Here is a 23,053-nt window from a genome sequence, read left to right as displayed (position 1 = left end):
CACAATGCTGTAATAAGAGTCCGATTCAGCAGTTAAAGGGAACCTATTTGCTTCTCTTCCTACGCATTTTCACTGGGGTAGCTCATATTGACAGCCAGGGTAGCTCATTTTCACAGGTACAAAATAAATGAAATTTGAGGAAAAAATGACTAGTACCAATTGTACCCCTTTGGTAAAGATGTTGTAATGTGCCAAATGAAACCACGCCAACTTTCATAATAATGAAGTTTAAATGTTATTTGGTTGTGTTTAATAGTGGATTCATGTCAAATAGCGAGTACTATTCTATACTTGTCAAAAGACGCTTAAAGCAGCGATATCAATACGTGCTTTGCTGTTTCAAAAGTTTAAATGATAATTGGATGTGATTAATAGCGTATTTGTGTCATATGGCCTGTTCTAATTTTTTTACTGTCAAAAGACGCTTAAATCAGCGACAAGATGAAAATGTGCTTTGCTGTTTCAAAAAGTGCATTGAAGACATATAAGACAGGTTTCTACTCTTAATCATGTCTTTTTAGTAATTCTGAAGAAGCAAATGTTATTTGGTTGTGTTTTATAGTGGATTCATGTCAAATAGCGTGTACTATTCTATACTTGTCAAAAGACTCTTAAATCAGCGAGAAGATGAAAATGTGCTTTGCTGTTTCAAAAAGTGCATTAAAGACATATAAGACAGGTTTCTACTCTTAATCATGTCTTTTTAGTAATTCTGAAGAAGCAAAACATTTTTATAGCATGTGGGAAGTCATAGCACCTTTACTTACAACGAGTGGTAAAAATGCACTTCTCTCGCCTAGAGGAGTTGAAATACAACATATGCCCTCTTTTGTTAAAGAGGCAGTAATTATCCAAATAAAACCACGCAGTCTGTCATAATAATGAAGTTTAAATATTATTTGGATGTGCCTAATGGGATTTTCTTGTTATACAACGTGTACTATTCTATACTTGTCAAAAGACGCTTAAGTCAGCGAGAAGATGAAAATGTGCTTTGCTGTTTCAAAAAGTGCATTGAAGACATTATAAGACAGGTTTCTACTCTTAATCATATCTTTTAAGTAATTCTGAAGAAGCAAAAACATTTTCATAGCATGGGGGAGGACATTGCACCTTAACCTACAACAAGTGGTAAAAATGCACTTCTCTCGTCTAGAGGAGTTGAAAAACAGCATATGTCCCTCTTTGGTAAAGATGCAGTACTGTGCCAAATAAAACCACGCCAACGTTCATTATAATTAAGTTTAAATGTTGCTGGATGTGCTTAATAGTGGATTCATGTCAAATAGCGTGTACTATTCTATACTTGTCAAAAGACTCTTAAATCAGCGAGAAGATGAAAATGTGCTTTGCTGTTTCAAAAAGTGCATTGAAGACATATAAGACAGGTTTCTACTCTTAGTCATGTCTTTTAAGTAATTCTGAAGAAGCAAAACATTTTTATAGCATGTGGGAAGTCATAGCACCTTAACATAAAATTAGTGGTAAAAATGCACTTCTCTCGTCTATAGGAGTTGAAAAACAGCATATGTCCCTCTTTGGTAAAGATGCAGTACTGTGCCAAATAAAACCACGCCAACGTTCATTATAATGAAGTTTAAATGTTACTGGATGTGCTTAATAGTGGATTCATGTCAAATAGCGTGTACTATTCTATACTTGTCAAAAGACTCTTAAATCAGCGAGAATATGAAAATGTGCTTTGCTGTTTCAAAAAGTGCATTGAAGACATATAAGACAGGTTTCTACTCTTAGTCATGTCTTTTAAGTAATTCTGAAGAAGCAAAACATTTTTATAGCATGTGGGAAGTCATAGCACCTTAACATAAAATTAGTGGTAAAAATGCACTTCTCTCGTCTAGAGGAGTTGAAATACAACATATGACCTCTTTTGTTAAAAACGCAGTAATTATCCAAATGAAACCACGCCAACTTTCATTATAATGAAGTTTAAATGTTATTTGGTTGTGTTTTATAGTAGATTCATGTCAAATAGCGTGTACTATTCTATACTTGTCAAAAGACGCTTAAATCAGCGAGAAGATGAAAATGTGCTTTGCTGTTTAAATCAGTGCCTTTAAGATAAATAAGACAGTATTCTCTTCTAAATCATCTCTTTTAGTAATTCTGAATAAGCGAAACATTTTTATAGCATGGGTGAGGACATTGCACCTTTACTTACAACGAGTGGTAAAAATGCACTTCTCTCGTCTAGAGGAGTTGAAAAACAGCATATGTCCCTCTTTGGTAAAGATGCAGTACTGTGCCAAATAAAACCACGCCAACGTTCATTATAATGAAGTTTAAATGTTACTGGATGTGCTTAATAGTGGATTCATGTCAAATAGCGTGTACTATTCTATACTTGTCAAAAGACTCTTAAATCAGCGAGAAGATGAAAATGTGCTTTGCTTTTTCAAGAAGTGCATTGAAGACATATAAGACTGGTTTCTACTCTTAATCATGTCTTTTAAGTAATTCTGAAGAAGCAAATAATTTTTATAGCATGTGGGAAGTCATAGCACCTTAACATAAAATTAGTGGTAAAAATGCACTTCTCTCGTCTAGAGGAGTTGAAATACAACATATGACCTCTTTTGTTAAAAACGCAGTAATTATCCAAATGAAACCACGCCAACTTTCATTATAATGAAGTTTAAATGTTATTTGGTTGTGTTTTATAGTAGATTCATGTCAAATAGCGTGTACTATTCTATACTTGTCAATAGACTCTTAAATCAGTGAGAATATGAAAATGTGCTTTGCTGTTTAAATAAGTGCCTTTAAGATAAATAAGACAGTATTCTCTTCTAAATCATCTCTTTTAGTAATTCTGAAGAAGCAAAACATTTTTATAGCATGGGTGAGGACATTGCACCTTTACTTACAACGAGTGGTAAAAATGCACTTCTCTCGTCTAGAGGAGTTGAAAAACAGCATATGTCCCTCTTTGGTAAAGATGCAGTACTGTGCCAAATAAAACCACGCCAACGTTCATTATAATTAAGTTTAAATGTTACTGGATGTGCTTAATAGTGGATTCATGTCAAATAGCGTGTACTATTCTATACTTGTCAAAAGACTCTAAAATCAGCGAGAAGATGAAAATGTGCTTTGCTGTTTCAAAAAGTGCATTGAAGACATATAAGACAGGTTTCTACTCTTAGTCATGTCTTTTAAGTAATTCTGAAGAAGCAAAACATTTTTATAGCATGTGGGAAGTCATAGCACCTTAACATAAAATTAGTGGTAAAAATGCACTTCTCTCGTCTATAGGAGTTGAAAAACAGCATATGTCCCTCTTTGGTAAAGATGCAGTACTGTGCCAAATAAAACCACGCCAACGTTCATTATAATGAAGTTTAAATGTTACTGGATGTGCTTAATAGTGGATTCATGTCAAATAGCGTGTACTATTCTATACTTGTCAAAAGACTCTTAAATCAGCGAGAAGATGAAAATGTGCTTTGCTGTTTCAAAAAGTGCATTGAAGACATATAAGACAGGTTTCTACTCTTAGTCATGTCTTTTAAGTAATTCTGAAGAAGCAAAACATTTTTATAGCATGTGGGAAGTCATAGCACCTTAACATAAAATTAGTGGTAAAAATGCACTTCTCTCGTCTAGAGGAGTTGAAATACAACATATGACCTCTTTTGTTAAAAACGCAGTAATTATCCAAATGAAACCACGCCAACTTTCATTATAATGAAGTTTAAATGTTATTTGGTTGTGTTTTATAGTAGATTCATGTCAAATAGCGTGTACTATTCTATACTTGTCAAAAGACTCTTAAATCAGCGAGAAGATGAAAATGTGCTTTGCTGTTTAAATAAGTGCCTTTAAGATAAATAAGACAGTATTCTCTTCTAAATCATCTCTTTTAGTAATTCTGAATAAGCGAAACATTTTTATAGCATGGGTGAGGACATTGCACCTTTACTTACAACGAGTGGTAAAAATGCACTTCTCTCGTCTAGAGGAGTTGAAAAACAGCATATGTCCCTCTTTGGTAAAGATGCAGTACTGTGCCAAATGAAACCAAGCCAACTTTCATAATAATGAAGTTTAAATGTTATTGGTATGTGCTTAATAGTAGATTCATTATTCATTTTTTCCTCAATCTAGTGAATCGTGAGATAAATCATGCCCTTTATTCTACTGTTTATTCCATCTAGCTTCGTCAGGCCACCATACTTAGCAGACAGACATTGAGGGTTGTCGATGATCTTTCAAAACTGCACGGAACAATACACTGTCTATGAAGGAGCAGACAAAGGCTACATGTAGAGCCTTAATATACTTTTTGGTTATTTGACGCCACCTTGGGCTGTTGTAGCCCAATCTTGAAAGGAGATATAGACTGAAATTGAAAGTACATCTTTCCGGCTTCAGGTATGGCTTCCTCGTGGGCCTTGCGGGCTGGGGAGCATTTCTCGTCATCATCCCAGTTCCGATTTTCAAAAAATCAAACTGACTAAAGTTAAAGTCAGTCCCCCACTGTGTCTTAATCACCCCCGGTGTGTCATGCTACTGTAACATAAAGGTTACTCCCCGTCGTCAAACTCCACCATCAAACTTCACTATCTCCAACACATTTTTGAGTAATGCATTTCTTTTTGGCTGTTTGCAACAACTCTGGGGAGATGAAAGAATGGCCCAAAGTTAGCTGGTCTGCATGGCAGATTACAGTTATTTTATCATTATTGAAATGGCAATCAGATATGAATAATAATGTCCATTGTCTAATAACAAAGCAGTGAAAGGTTGGTATTTCAAATTGAAAATTAACTATTGGCATTCAAGACTATATACAGGAGAAGTGCACAGAGGAATGAAAATGAATTCCATCTGACTTGTGAATGTAGTAGAGATATGCTAAAATGCTTTAATTATATTAAATTTTTTTGTTTTTTGTTTCAGGCCCTTCCTTTTCTCACTGTTGGGGAGAGTGCACCTCAATAGCAGCACCAGGCTATATAATGAGGATGCTGGAACCAGGAGAACAGAAGCTGGCTTCAAATGTAAGCTGTGATGTGATGTGATGTGTATTTATTGTGATGTGTATTTATTGTATTTATTGATGTGTATTTATTTATTTCAGCAATTTATCTTTGCATTTTCTACTTTTTTCATCCAGGTTGATGACTTAGAGGTCACAAGCATCACGATGACTTGTGGTCATTCACAAATACAGAAAATAAATTCAATGTACGAGGCCACCTTAAAAGTACCTGAAACGATAATTTATTCTAAAAGGAAACTGGACTTGAAAATTTAACCAGGTACTGGACCTTGTGGATTAATCTTGTATACAATGACCTGGATGACTGACAACCTTTGCACATACTGTAAAGGGCAAGTAGGAATAATTATGTTGTCTTGTTAAGTTTTAGTAGTTATATACTTGATTTGGATTTATGCATGTGTTCATCAAATTGTTTTATTTCAAATGTTAGCTGATGAATGATGTTGATGTATCTTTTACAGGTATATGATACTATACTGGTGCATGCCAGCACCTTGTTAGTGCAACACTCTGTTGCATGGAGAATTCTTTCAACTACACTGAATGAGGTTGCCCGATGCATCTCTTGAAAAAGAGTGGCACATGCTGCATGTTGAAAAAGGTAGAGCTCAGACAGAATTGTACCATACCATTGTACCAAGAACAATGAATTCTGCAGCAGCAAAGCATTGCCTCTGCAGTGTTTTATGGACTCTAACTAACAGAGCACTTTCTCAGTCTTCACAAAACAACAGAATCAGAGAGGTGCCGCTTTACTTTGAAAAGCATCAAGACTTTCCTAAAAACACCATGACAATTAGATTGTCTGAAATGCTCTGGCCAAACATTCCTGACACCAGTCAGGGGACTGAAAGGTTTTTGGCTCTCAGAAGCATGAAAACATGCAGCACATTGTCTTTTCCTGAAAATATTGTCTTATTTTCTTAAAGCAGCAATAAGCAACTTTTATATAACAACAGTGAAATCTGTAAACTTTTTTTTAAAAAACTATCCACTTTGTGTATTCTATAGCCAACAGATTTGGTTGCTTTTTATCATTATTTTGTTGATAAAGAAACAGATTGTGCCTCTGTGTAAGATGAGAATTTTCTTACAGTTTAGGTTTGCTATATTTCACTATTTTGCACTTCAGAGCACTTGACTCCCATGCCTATATCAATTTAAGTATTATTATGATTGCTTACTGCTTTCATTCACTAGTATTTGAACGTTTGTAAAAAAAAATCTGCATGTTTAGGTGATAAAGTGTTCTGACATGGTTGAATAAAATAATAGTTTGATATTTAACTACTGAGTACAAATGAATTTTTTATACCTTTACTATCTTTTTGCTTTAAATAACACTAAGGATGTTTGTTGAAGTTGTTTGATGTGGATTAAAACCCCATCCTGAGTCTCCAAAATGCTTTTCTCTCAGGAGCGTCCTTCTTCTGACGACTCTGGGCAGAGCTGACTTTGACGAAGACGCTGCTGTATCTGGATCAATACCGCGGTCAGAAAAATATGTCTGGAGAAGAAAGGATACACTTCAACAATCATGCAAGCACAGACAAGGTGAGGAAAAGCATTAAACTTTTTTTTTTAAAACTTTGTTGATCACATCGTTCTTGTTGAGGGTTTGCTGACAATGTTGCTTGTGATCATTTTCGTGCTTGATAGTGTGATGTGTTTTTACATCGAAAAGAAAATGCATTCATTGCAAACGACCAACTGGGCCAACATGCCTCCTAGAGGGTCGGCTCCACACTCCCCGGACGTTCTTCTATTGTCCTCCTCTCTGGATGAAGTAAAAACGTAATAACTGAATGTCACAATGTATGCTAAGATTAGTTTAGAAGTATACTATAGCGTATGAATAGTGGCCATCACTATCCATGCGCACAACATTGCACTGGTATAGCTTCATCTACAAATCCACATAAACAGTGCTGCTACAGCTTACGCTCACAGGGTTTCATCACTTTGTCAACCCCATCAGTCCGTACTGAACTCGGTAGAAAGGCCTTTTCCTACTCTACTCTCTCACACGCTCCAGTAGGCCTATCCAAACCCATGCACTGGAGCAACACGAAGGCTAGATGCAGAATACAAGTAATTTACAAAAAGTACACAAAAAAAGGGCAAACAAATGGACTTTTATGAGCAGAGTAAAGGCAAAATAAATGAGTAGGAATAACTTAAATTGAATCATTTGACTACTTAAAAACATCAAAACGTTTTAATTAGAATTCAGTTGGTTCAACTTATTTAACCTTGTTGAGGACAAGAAATGTCATGTTGATTGTACTAGACTAACTCTCGTGGGATTTACTCAATAATGGCTTAGTTGAAAGATCCATGCAAATTGTTACCTTAATTTTTTTAAGTTGAGCCAGTGTATTATTTTTTAGAGTGTACATTGTTGCCTTCAAGTGCAAAATTACATTTTAGAATTTTTTTTGCACATTACTTCAACATTAGACTCACCTTATGAGATGGGTGGGCACAATGCATGCCCATTGTGGGTTTAATTTTGGAGACGGACACTCGGAGATCATCATCCATGTTTCGTGCAGAACTGTTTTTTTTTTTTTTTATGTAAGTCAGTGCTCAGAAAGTCTTTCCACATAAGAAGTTAGAGCCAAAGGGCATCAGGACATCCATAGCGACCTTGGATAGCTGCGTATATTCCCTTTCGACGGAAATCCAGAAATCAGCGTCTCAGCAGCGTCTTGGTATTAAACGCTGACTGTAACGTTCGGCCACTTGACAGTTCAACTGATGCGTCCTCCAGGTCTGATGTCAGATGATTTTCCCACGTAACAGTGAATGGTGATCTTATTCAGTCGTATTGTTCTGGAGCGGTTTCCTCTGGAAAATACTTTGTAAAGTGTTCCAGGAGGAACTGGAAGTTGCGTAATGATATAGACTTGTTCACTGTGTTAACACTCAGTGCATTTTCCTCCATGAAGTCTTCCATCTTATAGAAACCATATGAATCCTGCCCATTTCAATTTGCGCAGTCTGTGAATAATACAGTGTCTGAACTGTACGTGAGGTGCCACTTGTAAGACTCTTGCTCCAGTCCTTTCTCCCCCAGCATTGCTCCAGCACTGTCTGTATACACATCAATGCAATCGTCCCAAAGTTTATTGTCAAGTTTAGTGAACATGTCCTCACCTGTGCACGTCCGCTCGATAGGGGTGCAAAACAGCATTAAGAATTCCGTCAAAACTGTACTTACATTAACTGACTTAATGCTACCGCAGCGGGTTTGATTAATGTTTCCTCGATTGTGTAGCTTTTGTGCCTGTGCAATTAAATATGGCGCATCATTATGATGCCATTTGAGCTTTGGCTGGGATTGTTGTTTGTTTCATGAGGGCTTTTTGGCCTTACAACTCTTGCTCCTTTCGGCGGAAAAAATCAGCTGGTTTAGCAGCAAGTGAGGGATGCTTGGTTTTCCAGTGTCTGTAGCCTTTTAACAGGCTTTAGGCTTTCAAGTGCAAGAACCCCAGCGCATGCAACATTACATTAACATTAACTCAGTGAAAGGAACATGCTGTTTTTAGAAGGAAAAAAAAACCATCATTCAGAAAAAAGAAACGTTTTTATATATTCCCATTTTCCCCATTTCTAATATAGAATTGCTTACATTTCTAAGAAACAAAATCATCCGATCTGTCCCATTCATAGTTCACTCACGTTATGCGTCGGGCTCGTAGTTGCAGACCTGCTCTCCTTCTGGGCTTCAACCAGCACCGCTTTTTTGACGCGATGCATGACAATTTGATCTGATTAGCCCGTTTTTGATGTGATGTGATGTGATGTGATGCATTTGATTGATGTCTGGTCCAAGTCAGTTTTTATTTCTACCTCGCAATATCTGTAGATGAATAATTTCCTCAGTAGCTAACGGATGGATGTATATCTGTAGCAAATTACTTTGCCTCATTAAAAACATAGGCTACTTAAGTAAAAGTTAAATTACTGTCTTTAAAGAATACTCTAAAAAGTACAAGTACACGACAAAGCAACTCAATTACAGTAATGTGAGTACTTGTAATTCGTTACTTTCACCTCTGTGTATATGGTAGAGATGACAGCTTATTAGTCAAAAGATACGTAACTCGGTGAGATGAGATCATAATTACCATACTAAGACGGCCAAAATGTGGATTTTGCCCACATAATCAAACGTTTAGGAAAAATGCCAATGGCCAAAAAAGTAGCAGAGATGGAAATAGGTTACCGTTTCTAAGTTGTTAATGGGGATGAAAGCTCCAGCCCGCCTCCAAGGCTTCTCCCTGCACCCCTGCACCCCCACCTCTCGTCTTGTTCAGGCAAAACAGCTGGTCTGCTCCAATTCTGTGTACTCCTCACCGCCTAACTTGCATGGCTCCGGACCTTTGAATCCTCTCAACTGAGCTGAAACAAAACGTCATAGGCGCGCGGGAGAATGGTCGTATATATGTCCGGAAAATATCAGTATTAAGTTACTGATGAATTGTCCCCATCCATAATTCTGATAACAATATAATTGGATGAAGCGATGCATCGTCAACATGCGTTAGGACCCGTGCTTATGACACAGCTGCCAATCTGTTTTTCACTGTTAACAGGGACTCCAATGCATGCTCTCTCTCTCGCTCTCTATCTCTCTCTCAATTTCAGTTTCATTGTGTGTGTGTGTGTGTGTGTGTGTGTGTGTGTGTGTGTGTGTGTGTAAAAATGCACTTCTCTCGTCTAGAGGAGTTGAAAAACAGCATATGTCCCTCTTTGGTAAAGATGCAGTAATGTGCCAAATGAAATCACGCCAACTATCATAATAATGAAGTTTAATGTTAATTGGATGAGATTAATAGCGTGTTTGTGTCATATAGCGTGTTCTAATTCTATACTTGTCTAAGACGCTGAGGGTTGTCGATGATCTTTCAAAACTGCACGGAACAATACACTGTCTATGAAGGCAGCGAGAGAAGATCAAAATGTGCTTTCTCAGGTGAAAACGACATTTCTCCCATACGATCTTTATATATTTATTTACTGTACAATGGAAATATCAAAACTAAATGAATTGAAAGATAACCTTGTAGATTGATTATTATTTTTTTCCTCAATGTAGTGCATCTTCAGATAAATCATGCCCTTATTCAACCGTTTATTCCGTCCAGCTTTGTAAGGCCACCATACTAGCAGACATTTTAGTGTTGTCGATGATCTTTCAAAACTGCACGTAGCAGACAAAGGCTTCAGGCAGAGCCTTAATATGCTTTTGGATTGTCTGACGCCACCTGTGGCTGTTCTAGCCCAATCTCTCGAAAGGAGATATAGATTGAAATTGAAAGTACATCCTTCAGCTGAGTTGGATCAGATGCAAGCTAAAATGTTGCTGAATGTTTAGGAAAGTCGCAGCTGTGCACTAGAGGTTTCAGGTAGCTAGTACCAAAATGCGCTAAATTCAGGGAGGCAACAGGCCTTTAACGCCTGTCTCAGCCCTTTCCACCTTTCATTCTAGGAAGGCATTGTTGCATCTGCCTATGTCAGATGAGCGTCAAGCTGGGCAAGAATTTCAACATGGAGAAGTTGTACTAGCTTAGCTTTAGGAATGTGGTAGCCCTTCAAAGTCTGCCTAGTCGTGTTGTTTTCTCTGAACAGAAGCTGAGCCTTCGTCTTATAGCCCAATGGCACTGTGGTCAAAATTTCCTCTCTCTCCCTGCCCATATGATCAATCCTAAGGTGCCTGCTGAGAGTGGGCCTGTGCCCACAGGTCTCCCACCGACAGAGGTTTTGGTATCTACAACTCATTTGGCCTATGTTCTCTCAGGCTCCCCCTCCACAACTTGGGTTCAGCTCGTCATGTGGCTTTCTTGTGGGCCTTGCGAGCTGGAGAGCATTGCTCGTTACAATATGGCAGCAGTCACATGTTCATCCCACTTCAGACAGTCATTCCTTGAGCGTGATCAAACTGACTAAAGTTAATGTCAGTCAATCAATCTTCCCCTCCTGTCTTAATCGTCCCCGGTGTCAGAGTCCAGGTTAGCCTAACTGTAAATAATCTGGCTATTGTAACATGAAGGTCATACAGGTCATCAAACCCTGTCATCAAACTCCACCATCAATCTCCACTGAGTACTATCTTGTTCCTGTATTTCCAGCACGTTTGGTTAAATGCATCTTTTTTAGCTGTTCACAACAACTCTGGGGCAATGAAAGAATGGCCCAAAGTTAGCTGGTGTGCATGGCAGATTCAGAAATTATAATTACAATAATTTTATCATTATTGAAATGGCAATCAAATATGAATAATAATACATTTAACTCAATGTCTAATGACAACCGACCAATTACATTTCTGGGAAAGGTTGGTATTTCAGATTGAAAATTAACTATTGGCATTCAAGACTATACACAGGACAAGTGCACGGAGGAATTAAGATATATTCCATCTGACTTGTGAATGTAGTGCTAAAATATGCTAAAATGCTAACCAAAGAAAAACATAATTGAATTATATTACATTTTTTGTTTTAAGCCCTCCCTTTTCTCTCTGTTTGGGCAGAGTGCACCTCAGTAGCAGCACCAGGCCATATAACGACAGAGGATGCTGGAACCAGGAGAACAGAGGCCGGCTTCAAAGGTGAGCTGTGATGTATATTTCAGTGTTTCAGCAATTCATCTTTGCATTTTCTACTTTTTTCATCCAGGTTGATGACTTAGAGGTCACAAGCATCACGATGACTTGTGGTCATTCACAAATACAGAAAATAAATGTAATGTAAGAGGCCACTGTAAAAGTACCTGAAACGATGTGGTTAATTTATTGAGATTGACCCATAGACTTTGTTGGGGAAACCGATAGGGAGTTAATTTATTCTAAGAGGAAACTGGACTTGCCTTGTGGATTAATCTTTTATACAATGACCTGGATGACTGACAACCTTAACACACACTGTAAAGTGCAAGTAGGAATAATTATGTTGTCATGTTAACTTTTAGTAGTCATATACTTGACTTGGATTAATGCATGTGTTCATCAAATTGCTTTATTTCAAATGTTAGCTGATGAATGATGTCTGAATGTATCTTTTACAGCTATGTGATACTATCCTGGTGCATGCCAGCACCTTGTTAGTGCAACACTCTGTTGCATGGAGAATTGTTTCAACTACACTGAATGAGGTTGCCCGATGCATCTCTTGAAAAAGAGTGGCACATGCTGCATGTTAAACGAGCCAGAGCTCAGAACAGAATTGTACCATACTTATGAGAACAGTGAATTCTGCAGCAGCAAAGCATTGCCTCTGCATTTTTTTAAGGACACTAACCAACAGAGCACTTTCTCAGAGTCTTCACAAAACAACAGAATCCGAGAGGTGCCTCTTTACTTTGAAAAGCATCAAGACTTTCCTAAAAACACCATGACACTTGGATTGTCTGAATGCTCTGGCTATACATTCCTGACACCAATCTGAGGGTTATTGAGAGCTTTTTGGCTCTCAGAAATACACCACAAATAGAAAAACATGCAGGGTTTCTCAGCACATTGTCTTTCCTGAAAATAGTTGTCTCTTTTCAGCAATAAGCAACTCTTATATAACAACAGTGAAATCTGTAAACTTTTTTTTAAAACTATCCATACACTTTGCATATTCTACTGCTAAAAGATTTGGTTGCTTTTGAATAGTAATTTTGTTGATAAAGACACAGATTGTGCCTCTGAGTAAGGTGAGAATTTTCTTAAAGCTTAGGTTTGCTGGAGTTCACTATTTTGTGCTTTAGAGCACTTGACTCCCATGCCTATATCAATTGAATTATCATTATTCCTTACTGCTTTCATTTTCACTACTATTTAATGGTTTGTAAATAATCTGCACGTTTGGGTGATAAAATGTTCTGACACGGTTGAATAAAATAATAGTTTTAACTACTGAGTTAAAAAACACTAAGGATGTTTGCTGACGTTGCTTGATGTGGCACAGCCCCACCTAGGATATTTGCCTCCAGCCATTCTAGCTGATACTGTAGGCTATGTTCTGTCTACGTGCACAAATAATACCTCACAGATATAGGCCTAGTGAGGTCATGTTTAAAACTACATCCTGAGTCTCCAGAATGCCTTTCTCTCAGGAGCACCCCAGCCTGGGATAGCCTCCAATCCCATTTCTAGTGGGATTGAAGGTGAGTTTCCTTCTTCTGACAACTCTGGGCAAAGCTGACTTTGAAGAAGACGCCACTGGATCTGGATCAATCATAAAACCTCACTGCAGTCAGAAAAACCTGTCTGGAGAAGAAAGGATACACTTCAACGATCATGAGAGCACTGACAAGGTGAGGAAAAGCATTTAAAACCATTTTTTAAATCTTTGTTTATCACGTCGTTCTTGTTGAGGGTTTGTGACTATGTTGCTTGTGATCATTTTCATGTCTGAAACGTCCTTTGAAAGTTTTAAGTGGCGATGTTTTAGGCACCTTTAGCCTGCAGTGTAACAGTAAACTTCATTTGGCGTGTCTTGACGGCTTGATAGTGTCATATGTTTTTACATCGAAAAGAAAATGCATTTATTGCAAACAACCGGCTGGGCCAACACGCCTCCTACAGGGTCGGCTCCACCCTCCCCGGACTTTCTTCTATTGTCCTCCTCTCTAGATGTTAAAACCTAATAACTGAATGTCACAATGTATGCTAAGATTAGTTTACTTATTCATTTACTGTAAGGGCTATTACAGTATAGTATAGCGCATAGATAGTGGCCATCACTATCCATGGGCACAACATTGCACTGGTATAGCTTCGTCTACAAATCCACATAAACAGTGTTGCTACAGCTTACGCTCACAGGGTTTCATCACTTTGTCAACCCCATCAGTCCGTACTGAACTCGGTAGAAAGGCCTTTTCCTACTCTACTCTCTCACACGCTCCAGTAGGCCTATCCATATCTTATGGCAAATACGTAATACATCGCGCAGTGACGACTTTAACATTCATTTTAATCTGGACAATAAGAACCCAGCCCCTTCATATCCCTTGGATGTGAAAGGGCAAGCCTTGGTGCTGCTGGACTACCAGACTGTGAAGCTGTATGTCAGAATGCCTTCTCTTGTGCAATGATAACAGCTATTGAGGGAGTCCATTGTACCCAGATGGCTCTGCACTGCTTAGTCTTCCTGACCAGGAATAAGGTGTAGGCTCTCAGTGTTGATGGAATGAAATGTTAAGCTGAAATCAACAGCATCCCGACATTCTATAAGGTTTTTCCAAGTGGGTGAGAGCTGTGTGAAAATGATGAAGTCCTATGTGTATATATTTTTAGTGTCACAATATTAACAGGATTGGTAAAGATCAGTGCTTGTGGCATTATTGCATTGTTAAAGCAATCAACAAATGATATATTAAAAACACAGCAAACAGAGGACCAGATTTATTATGCTAAGTTCTGATTAGATGCAAGCTTATATTAATGACCAATAATACATTGTACTTTTGACCGATGTTACATTTATCCCAATTTGGACACCAGGGGGATATTCTACAAAGTAGTATAATAAAGATAACTATGAACTATTTGAATAAAATTGAACGTCTACCTACTAGAAAGGAAGAGGCAATAACTTTATGAAAGTAAGGAGGGAAATTTGTACCAGCTGAAACTAGGGATACCCCGAAGATACTAATTGTAGGAGAGGGCACAACCATGCAGCCGTAAGACTTTGAGAGTGTGTCAAAAATCACTTAGGTATTGCTTGAACCAAATATGAAAAATGTGGAACAATATTCATCTTTACAAATTTGTTCTCCCAATAAGAGATAAAAAGAGGGTAAAAAAGACTAGCGTTTAATATCCTTTTTACACTGTTCTCAAAGAGGAATAAAGTTTGCTTTAAATAAACTGTAGTAAGACTTGGTTATTTTTACCCCCAGATATGAGAAAAAGTCAGCTTTGAGTTTAAATGGCAGATTGGGAAATTCTTCAGCTTTCTTGTTAATGGGGAAGTACCCACTTTTATTAAAATTAAGTTTGTATCCTGATATTTTTCCAAATTCTTTCAGGACTCTGAGGACGTCAGGTATGGTTGAGACAGGGTTGGTGACATATAATAACAAGTCGTCTTCGTAGAGCGAGACAGTATGTGTTAGGCCACCCCGTGTAATACCCTGTATAGCATTGCACCTGAGAGCTATGGAGAGTGGTTCTGTTGCTAAGACAAAAAGTAGTGGGCTCAATGGATCTCCTTGATTAGTCCACCTGAAGAGAGGGAAGTAATCAGAGGAGACATAGTTAGTGTAAACTGAGGCAGTTGGGTTGGTGTAGATAAGTTTGATATGTTTAATAAAATTATGGCCGAATCCAAGCCGACCTGAGTGTGGAAAGAAGATATTCCCACTCATTACTCATCACTATTCCCTATCGAAAGCCTTCTCGCCGTTGAACGAGATTACCGCTTTTGGGGATAGAGTGTGGGATTTCGTGTAGATTATGTTAAACAATCGTTTCAGATTGAAATAGGACTGTCTGCCTTGAACAAACCCAGTCTGGTGGTCCAACACTACGTGAGGAAGAATGTTTTCAAGGCGAGGAGCCAAAACTTTTGAAAACACTTTACCATCGCGGTTTGCTAAACTAATTGGTCTGTATGATGAACAGTCGAGTGGGTCCTTATTTTTCTTTAATAACAATGCATGGCCAGAGATCAAAATCGGATTACATTAACAAATTGTTATTGTTCTCAGTAAATAGGGATCGAGCAAAAAAAAAGTCTATTCTTGAAAATGATCTGTGTGCATGAGAGAAATAAGAGTACTCCCTTTTGTTAAGATTCTTAAATCTCCATGGATCTACAAGTTTATGTGTGTTCATAAATGCATGGATTGTTTACTGATTTAGATGACTTTGATGTCGAATGAGAGGAATGATCACCAGATTGTAATCCCCTGAAAGAATCAAGTGATGACTATCCAGACTGGGGATGGAGCTTAGCATTTTTTTTTTTTTAAACTGATCATGGTCAAAGTTAGGGGCGTAAATATTAACTAAAATTAAATTCAGTTGTAGTAGCTTCCTCACAACCGTAACATATGGAACATTTGGATGAGAGATAGTGTTTGATGCAATAAAAGGAACATTTTTATGGACTAGTATAGCTCTTCCTCTAGTTTTAAAAATAAATTGTGAGTGAAACACCTGCCCGACCCAGTCTTTGTGAATCCCAAAGTGGTCTTTATTCTGAAGGTTGGTTTCCTGTAAGAATGCTATGCCGAGATGTCTTAAGTGTGAGAGAACCCTCTCTCTTTTGACTGCATGTTTAAGCCCTTTTACATTCCAACTTACTATTTTCACATCACTCCTACCTGGGACTGGATATGAATTACTGTGCGCCACTGAAACTATCGAGTTCAAATATGTAAATCCCATTTAAGCAATACAAAACATAGATGAATGCACAAATCAGATATAAAACGTACAAAATACAAATACATCTACACTTAACAAGTAGTGAAAAATACATATATATATATATGCCTTAAGACAGTCTTAGTCTATGAATATGTAGGGAATAAAGAAAATAAGACTACTAATAATTCTATGACCTTTCATGTCAGTCTGCTTAGTCATTAATATTTCGTATATTTAAAAAAAAAAGTAAAAATAAAAACTGTGATCACCTGCTCAATTTTGACTCACCCATCTGCAGTCTGCTCAGTCTTTACTGAAATGCTATAAAAAATGAAAATATACAAATAAGATCCTTCCGTAGGTGAACGTGCGGAACTCCCCCGTGCTGGACTCCCTGCTTAACTGGGAGTTCAGCGCCAGTTGATAATATACCAAAGCAGCTACTGACATCTACTGGGGGAAATAATTATTGCAAGCAGCTAGCACAATGCTGTAATAAGAGTCCGATTCAGCAGTTAAAGGGAACCTATTTGCTTCTCTTCCTACGCATTTTCACTGGGGTAGCTCATATTGACAGCCAGGGTAGCTCATTTTCACAGGTACAAAATAAATGAAATTTGAGGAAAAAATGACTAGTACCAATTGTACCCCTTTGGTAAAGATGTTGTAATGTGCCAAATGAAACCACGCCAACTTTCATAATAATGAAGTTTAAATGTTATTTGGTTGTGTTTAATAGTGGATTCATGTCAAATAGCGAGTACTATTCTATACTTGTCAAAAGACGCTTAAAGCAGCGATATCAATACGTGCTTTGCTGTTTCAAAAGTTTAAATGATAATTGGATGTGATTAATAGCGTATTTGTGTCATATGGCCTGTTCTAATTTTTTTACTGTCAAAAGACGCTTAAATCAGCGACAAGATGAAAATGTGCTTTGCTGTTTCAAAAAGTGCATTGAAGACATATAAGACAGGTTTCTACTCTTAATCATGTCTTTTTAGTAATTCTGAAGAAGCAAATGTTATTTGGTTGTGTTTTATAGTGGATTCATGTCAAATAGCGTGTACTATTCTATACTTGTCAAAAGACTCTTAAATCAGCGAGAAGATGAAAATGTGCTTTGCTGTTTCAAAAAGTGCATTGAAGACATTATAAGACAGGTTTCTACTCTTAATCATATCTTTTAAGTAATTCTGAAGAAGCAAAAACATTTTCATAGCATGGGGGAGGACATTGCACCTTAACCTACAACAAGTGGTAAAAATGCACTTCTCTCGTCTAGAGGAGTTGAAAAACAGCATATGTCCCTCTTTGGTAAAGATGCAGTACTGTGCCAAATAAAACCACGCCAACGTTCATTATAATTAAGTTTAAATGTTGCTGGATGTGCTTAATAGTGGATTCATGTCAAATGGCGTGTGCTATTCTATACTTGTCAAAAGACGCTTAAATCAGCGAGAGAAGATCAAAACGTGCTTTGCTGTTTCAAAAAGTGCATTGAAGACATATAAGACAGTTTTCCCTTCTTATTCATCTCTTTTAGTAATTCTGAATAAGCTTAACATTTTTATGGCATGGGGCAGGACATTGCACCTTGACCTACAACAAGTGGTAAAAATGCACTTCTCTCGTCTAGAGGAGTTGAAAAACAGCATATGTCCCTTTTTGGTAAAGATGCAGAAATTTGCCAAATGAAATCGCGCCAACTTTCATTATAATGAAGTTTAAATGTTATTTGGTTGTGTTTTATAGTGGATTCATGTCAAATAGCGTGTACTATTCTATACTTGTCAAAAGACTCTTAAATCAGCGAGAAGATGAAAATGTGCTTTGCTGTTTCAAAAAGTGCATTAAAGACATATAAGACAGGTTTCTACTCTTAATCATGTCTTTTTAGTAGTTCTGAGGAAGCAAAACATTTTTATAGCATGTGGGAAGTCATAGCAACTTAACATAGAATTAGTGGTAAAAATGCACTTCTCTCGCCTAGAGGAGTTGAAATACAACATATGCCCTCTTTTGTTAAAGAGGCAGTAATTATCCAAATAAAACCACGCAGTCTGTCATAATAATGAAGTTTAAATATTATTTGGATGTGCCTAATGGGATTTTCTTGTTATACAACGTGTACTATTCTATACTTGTCAAAAGACGCTTAAGTCAGCGAGAAGATGAAAATGTGCTTTGCTGTTTCAAAAAGTGCATTGAAGACATTATAAGACAGGTTTCTACTCTTAATCATATCTTTTAAGTAATTCTGAAGAAGCAAAAACATTTTCATAGCATGGGGGAGGACATTGCACCTTAACCTACAACAAGTGGTAAAAATGCACTTCTCTCGTCTAGAGGAGTTGAAAAACAGCATATGTCCCTCTTTGGTAAAGATGCAGTACTGTGCCAAATAAAACCACGCCAACGTTCATTATAATTAAGTTTAAATGTTGCTGGATGTGCTTAATAGTGGATTCATGTCAAATGGCGTGTGCTATTCTATACTTGTCAAAAGACGCTTAAATCAGCGAGAGAAGATCAAAACGTGCTTTGCTGTTTCAAAAAGTGCATTGAAGACATATAAGACAGTTTTCCCTTCTTATTCATCTCTTTTAGTAATTCTGAATAAGCTTAACATTTTTATGGCATGGGGCAGGACATTGCACCTTGACCTACAACAAGTGGTAAAAATGCACTTCTCTCGTCTAGAGGAGTTGAAAAACAGCATATGTCCCTTTTTGGTAAAGATGCAGAAATGTGCCAAATGAAATCGCGCCAACTTTCATTATAATGAAGTTTAAATGTTATTTGGTTGTGTTTTATAGTGGATTCATGTCAAATAGCGTGTACTATTCTATACTTGTCAAAAGACTCTTAAATCAGCGAGAAGATGAAAATGTGCTTTGCTGTTTCAAAAAGTGCATTAAAGACATATAAGACAGGTTTCTACTCTTAATCATGTCTTTTTAGTAATTCTGAAGAAGCAAAACATTTTTATAGCATGTGGGAAGTCATAGCACCTTTACTTACAACGAGTGGTAAAAATGCACTTCTCTCGCCTAGAGGAGTTGAAATACAACATATGCCCTCTTTTGTTAAAGAGGCAGTAATTATCCAAATAAAACCACGCAGTCTGTCATAATAATGAAGTTTAAATATTATTTGGATGTGCCTAATGGGATTTTCTTGTTATACAACGTGTACTATTCTATACTTGTCAAAAGACGCTTAAATCAGCGAGAAGATGAAAATGTGCTTTGCTGTTTCAAAAAGTGCATTAAAGACATATAAGACAGGTTTCTACTCTTAATCATGTCTTTTTAGTAATTCTGAAGAAGCAAAACATTTTTATAGCATGTGGGAAGTCATAGCACCTTTACTTACAACGAGTGGTAAAAATGCACTTCTCTCGTCTAGAGGAGTTGAAAAACAGCATATGTCCCTCTTTGGTAAAGATGCAGTACTGTGCCAAATAAAACCACGCCAACGTTCATTATAATTAAGTTTAAATGTTGCTGGATGTGCTTAATAGTGGATTCATGTCAAATGGCGTGTGCTATTCTATACTTGTCAAAAGACGCTTAAATCAGCGAGAGAAGATCAAAACGTGCTTTGCTGTTTCAAAAAGTGCATTGAAGACATATAAGACAGTTTTCCCTTCTTATTCATCTCTTTTAGTAATTCTGAATAAGCTTAACATTTTTATGGCATGGGGCAGGACATTGCACCTTGACCTACAACAAGTGGTAAAAATGCACTTCTCTCGTCTAGAGGAGTTGAAAAACAGCATATGTCCCTTTTTGGTAAAGATGCAGAAATGTGCCAAATGAAATCGCGCCAACTTTCATTATAATGAAGTTTAAATGTTATTTGGTTGTGTTTTATAGTGGATTCATGTCAAATAGCGTGTACTATTCTATACTTGTCAAAAGACTCTTAAATCAGCGAGAAGATGAAAATGTGCTTTGCTGTTTCAAAAAGTGCATTAAAGACATATAAGACAGGTTTCTACTCTTAATCATGTCTTTTTAGTAATTCTGAAGAAGCAAAACATTTTTATAGCATGTGGGAAGTCATAGCACCTTTACTTACAACGAGTGGTAAAAATGCACTTCTCTCGCCTAGAGGAGTTGAAATACAACATATGCCCTCTTTTGTTAAAGAGGCAGTAATTATCCAAATAAAACCACGCAGTCTGTCATAATAATGAAGTTTAAATATTATTTGGATGTGCCTAATGGGATTTTCTTGTTATACAACGTGTACTATTCTATACTTGTCAATAGACGCTTAAATCAGCGAGAAGATGAAAATGTGCTTTGCTGTTTCAAAAAGTGCATTAAAGACATATAAGACAGGTTTCTACTCTTAATCATGTCTTTTTAGTAATTCTGAAGAAGCAAAACATTTTTATAGCATGTGGGAAGTCATAGCACCTTTACTTACAACGAGTGGTAAAAATGCACTTCTCTCGTCTAGAGGAGTTGAAAAACAGCATATGTCCCTCTTTGGTAAAGATGCAGTACTGTGCCAAATAAAACCACGCCAACGTTCATTATAGTTAAGTTTAAATGTTACTGGATGTGCTTAATAGTGGATTTATGTCAAATAGCGTGTGCTATTCTATACTTGTCAAAAGACGCTTAAATCAGCGAGAGAAGATCAAAACGTGCTTTGCTGTTTCAAAAAGTGCATTGTAGACATATAAGACAGTTTTCCCTTCTTATTCATCAATTTTAGTAATTCTGAATAAGCTTAACATTTTTATGGCATGGGGCAGGACATAGCAACCTTACCCTACAACAAGTGGTAAAAATGCACTTCTCTCGTCTAGAGGAGTTGAAAAACAGCATATGTCCCTCTTTGGTAAAGATGCAGTACTGTGCCAAATAAAACCACGCCAACGTTCATTATAATTAAGTTTAAATGTTACTGGATGTGCTTAATAGTGGATTCATGTCAAATAGCGTGTACTATTCTATACTTGTCAAAAGACTCTTAAATCAGCGAGAAGATGAAAATGTGCTTTGCTTTTTCAAGAAGTGCATTGAAGACATATAAGACTGGTTTCTACTCTTAATCATGTCTTTTAAGTAATTCTGAAGAAGCAAATAATTTTTATAGCATGTGGGAAGTCATAGCACCTTAACATAAAATTAGTGGTAAAAATGCACTTCTCTCGTCTAGAGGAGTTGAAATACAACATATGACCTCTTTTGTTAAAAACGCAGTAATTATCCAAATGAAACCACGCCAACTTTCATTATAATGAAGTTTAAATGTTATTTGGTTGTGTTTTATAGTAGATTCATGTCAAATAGCGTGTACTATTCTATACTTGTCAAAAGACTCTTAAATCAGCGAGAATATGAAAATGTGCTTTGCTGTTTAAATAAGTGCCTTTAAGATAAATAAGACAGTATTCTCTTCTAAATCATCTCTTTTAGTAATTCTGAATAAGCGAAACATTTTTATAGCATGGGTGAGGACATTGCACCTTTACTTACAACGAGTGGTAAAAATGCACTTCTCTCGTCTATAGGAGTTGAAAAACAGCATATGTCCCTCTTTGGTAAAGATGCAGTACTGTGCCAAATAAAACCACGCCAACGTTCATTATAATTAAGTTTAAATGTTACTGGATGTGCTTAATAGTAGATTCATGTCAAATAGCGTGTACTATTCTATACTTGTCAATAGACTCTTAAATCAGCGAGAAGATGAAAATGTGCTTTGCTGTTTCAAAAAGTGCATTGAAGACATATAAGACAGGTTTCTACTCTTAGTCATGTCTTTTAAGTAATTCTGAAGAAGCAAAACATTTTTATAGCATGTGGGAAGTCATAGCACCTTAACATAAAATTAGTGGTAAAAATGCACTTCTCTCGTCTAGAGGAGTTGAAATACAACATATGACCTCTTTTGTTAAAAACGCAGTAATTATCCAAATGAAACCACGCCAACTTTCATTATAATGAAGTTTAAATGTTATTTGGTTGTGTTTTATAGTAGATTCATGTCAAATAGCGTGTACTATTCTATACTTGTCAATAGACTCTTAAATCAGTGAGAAGATGAAAATGTGCTTTGCTGTTTAAATAAGTGCCTTTAAGATAAATAAGACAGTATTCTCTTCTAAATCATCTCTTTTAGTAATTCTGAATAAGCGAAACATTTTTATAGCATGGGTGAGGACATTGCACCTTTACTTACAACGAGTGGTAAAAATGCACTTCTCTCGTCTAGAGGAGTTTAAAAACAGCATATGTCCCTCTTTGGTAAAGATGCAGTACTGTGCCAAATGAAACCAAGCCAACTTTCATAATAATGAAGTTTAAATGTTATTGGGATGTGCTTAATAGTAGATTCATTATTCATTTTTTCCTCAATCTAGTGAATCGTGAGATAAATCATGCCCTTTATTCTACTGTTTATTCCATCTAGCTTCGTCAGGCCACCATACTTAGCAGACAGACATTGAGGGTTGTCGATGATCTTTCAAAACTGCACGGAACAATACACTGTCTATGAAGGAGCAGACAAAGGCTACATGTAGAGCCTTAATATACTTTTTGGTTATTTGACGCCACCTTGGGCTGTTGTAGCCCAATCTTGAAAGGAGATATAGACTGAAATTGAAAGTACATCTTTCC

The sequence above is a fragment of the Semicossyphus pulcher genome, unplaced genomic scaffold (genome assembly GCF_022749685.1).
Source record: "Semicossyphus pulcher isolate SPU_LCO1_2020_fin unplaced genomic scaffold, fSemPul1.0.p SCAF_4, whole genome shotgun sequence".
NCBI classification, from domain to species: domain Eukaryota; kingdom Metazoa; phylum Chordata; class Actinopteri; order Labriformes; family Labridae; genus Semicossyphus; species Semicossyphus pulcher.
Note: the sequence above shows the minus strand (reverse complement) of the source record.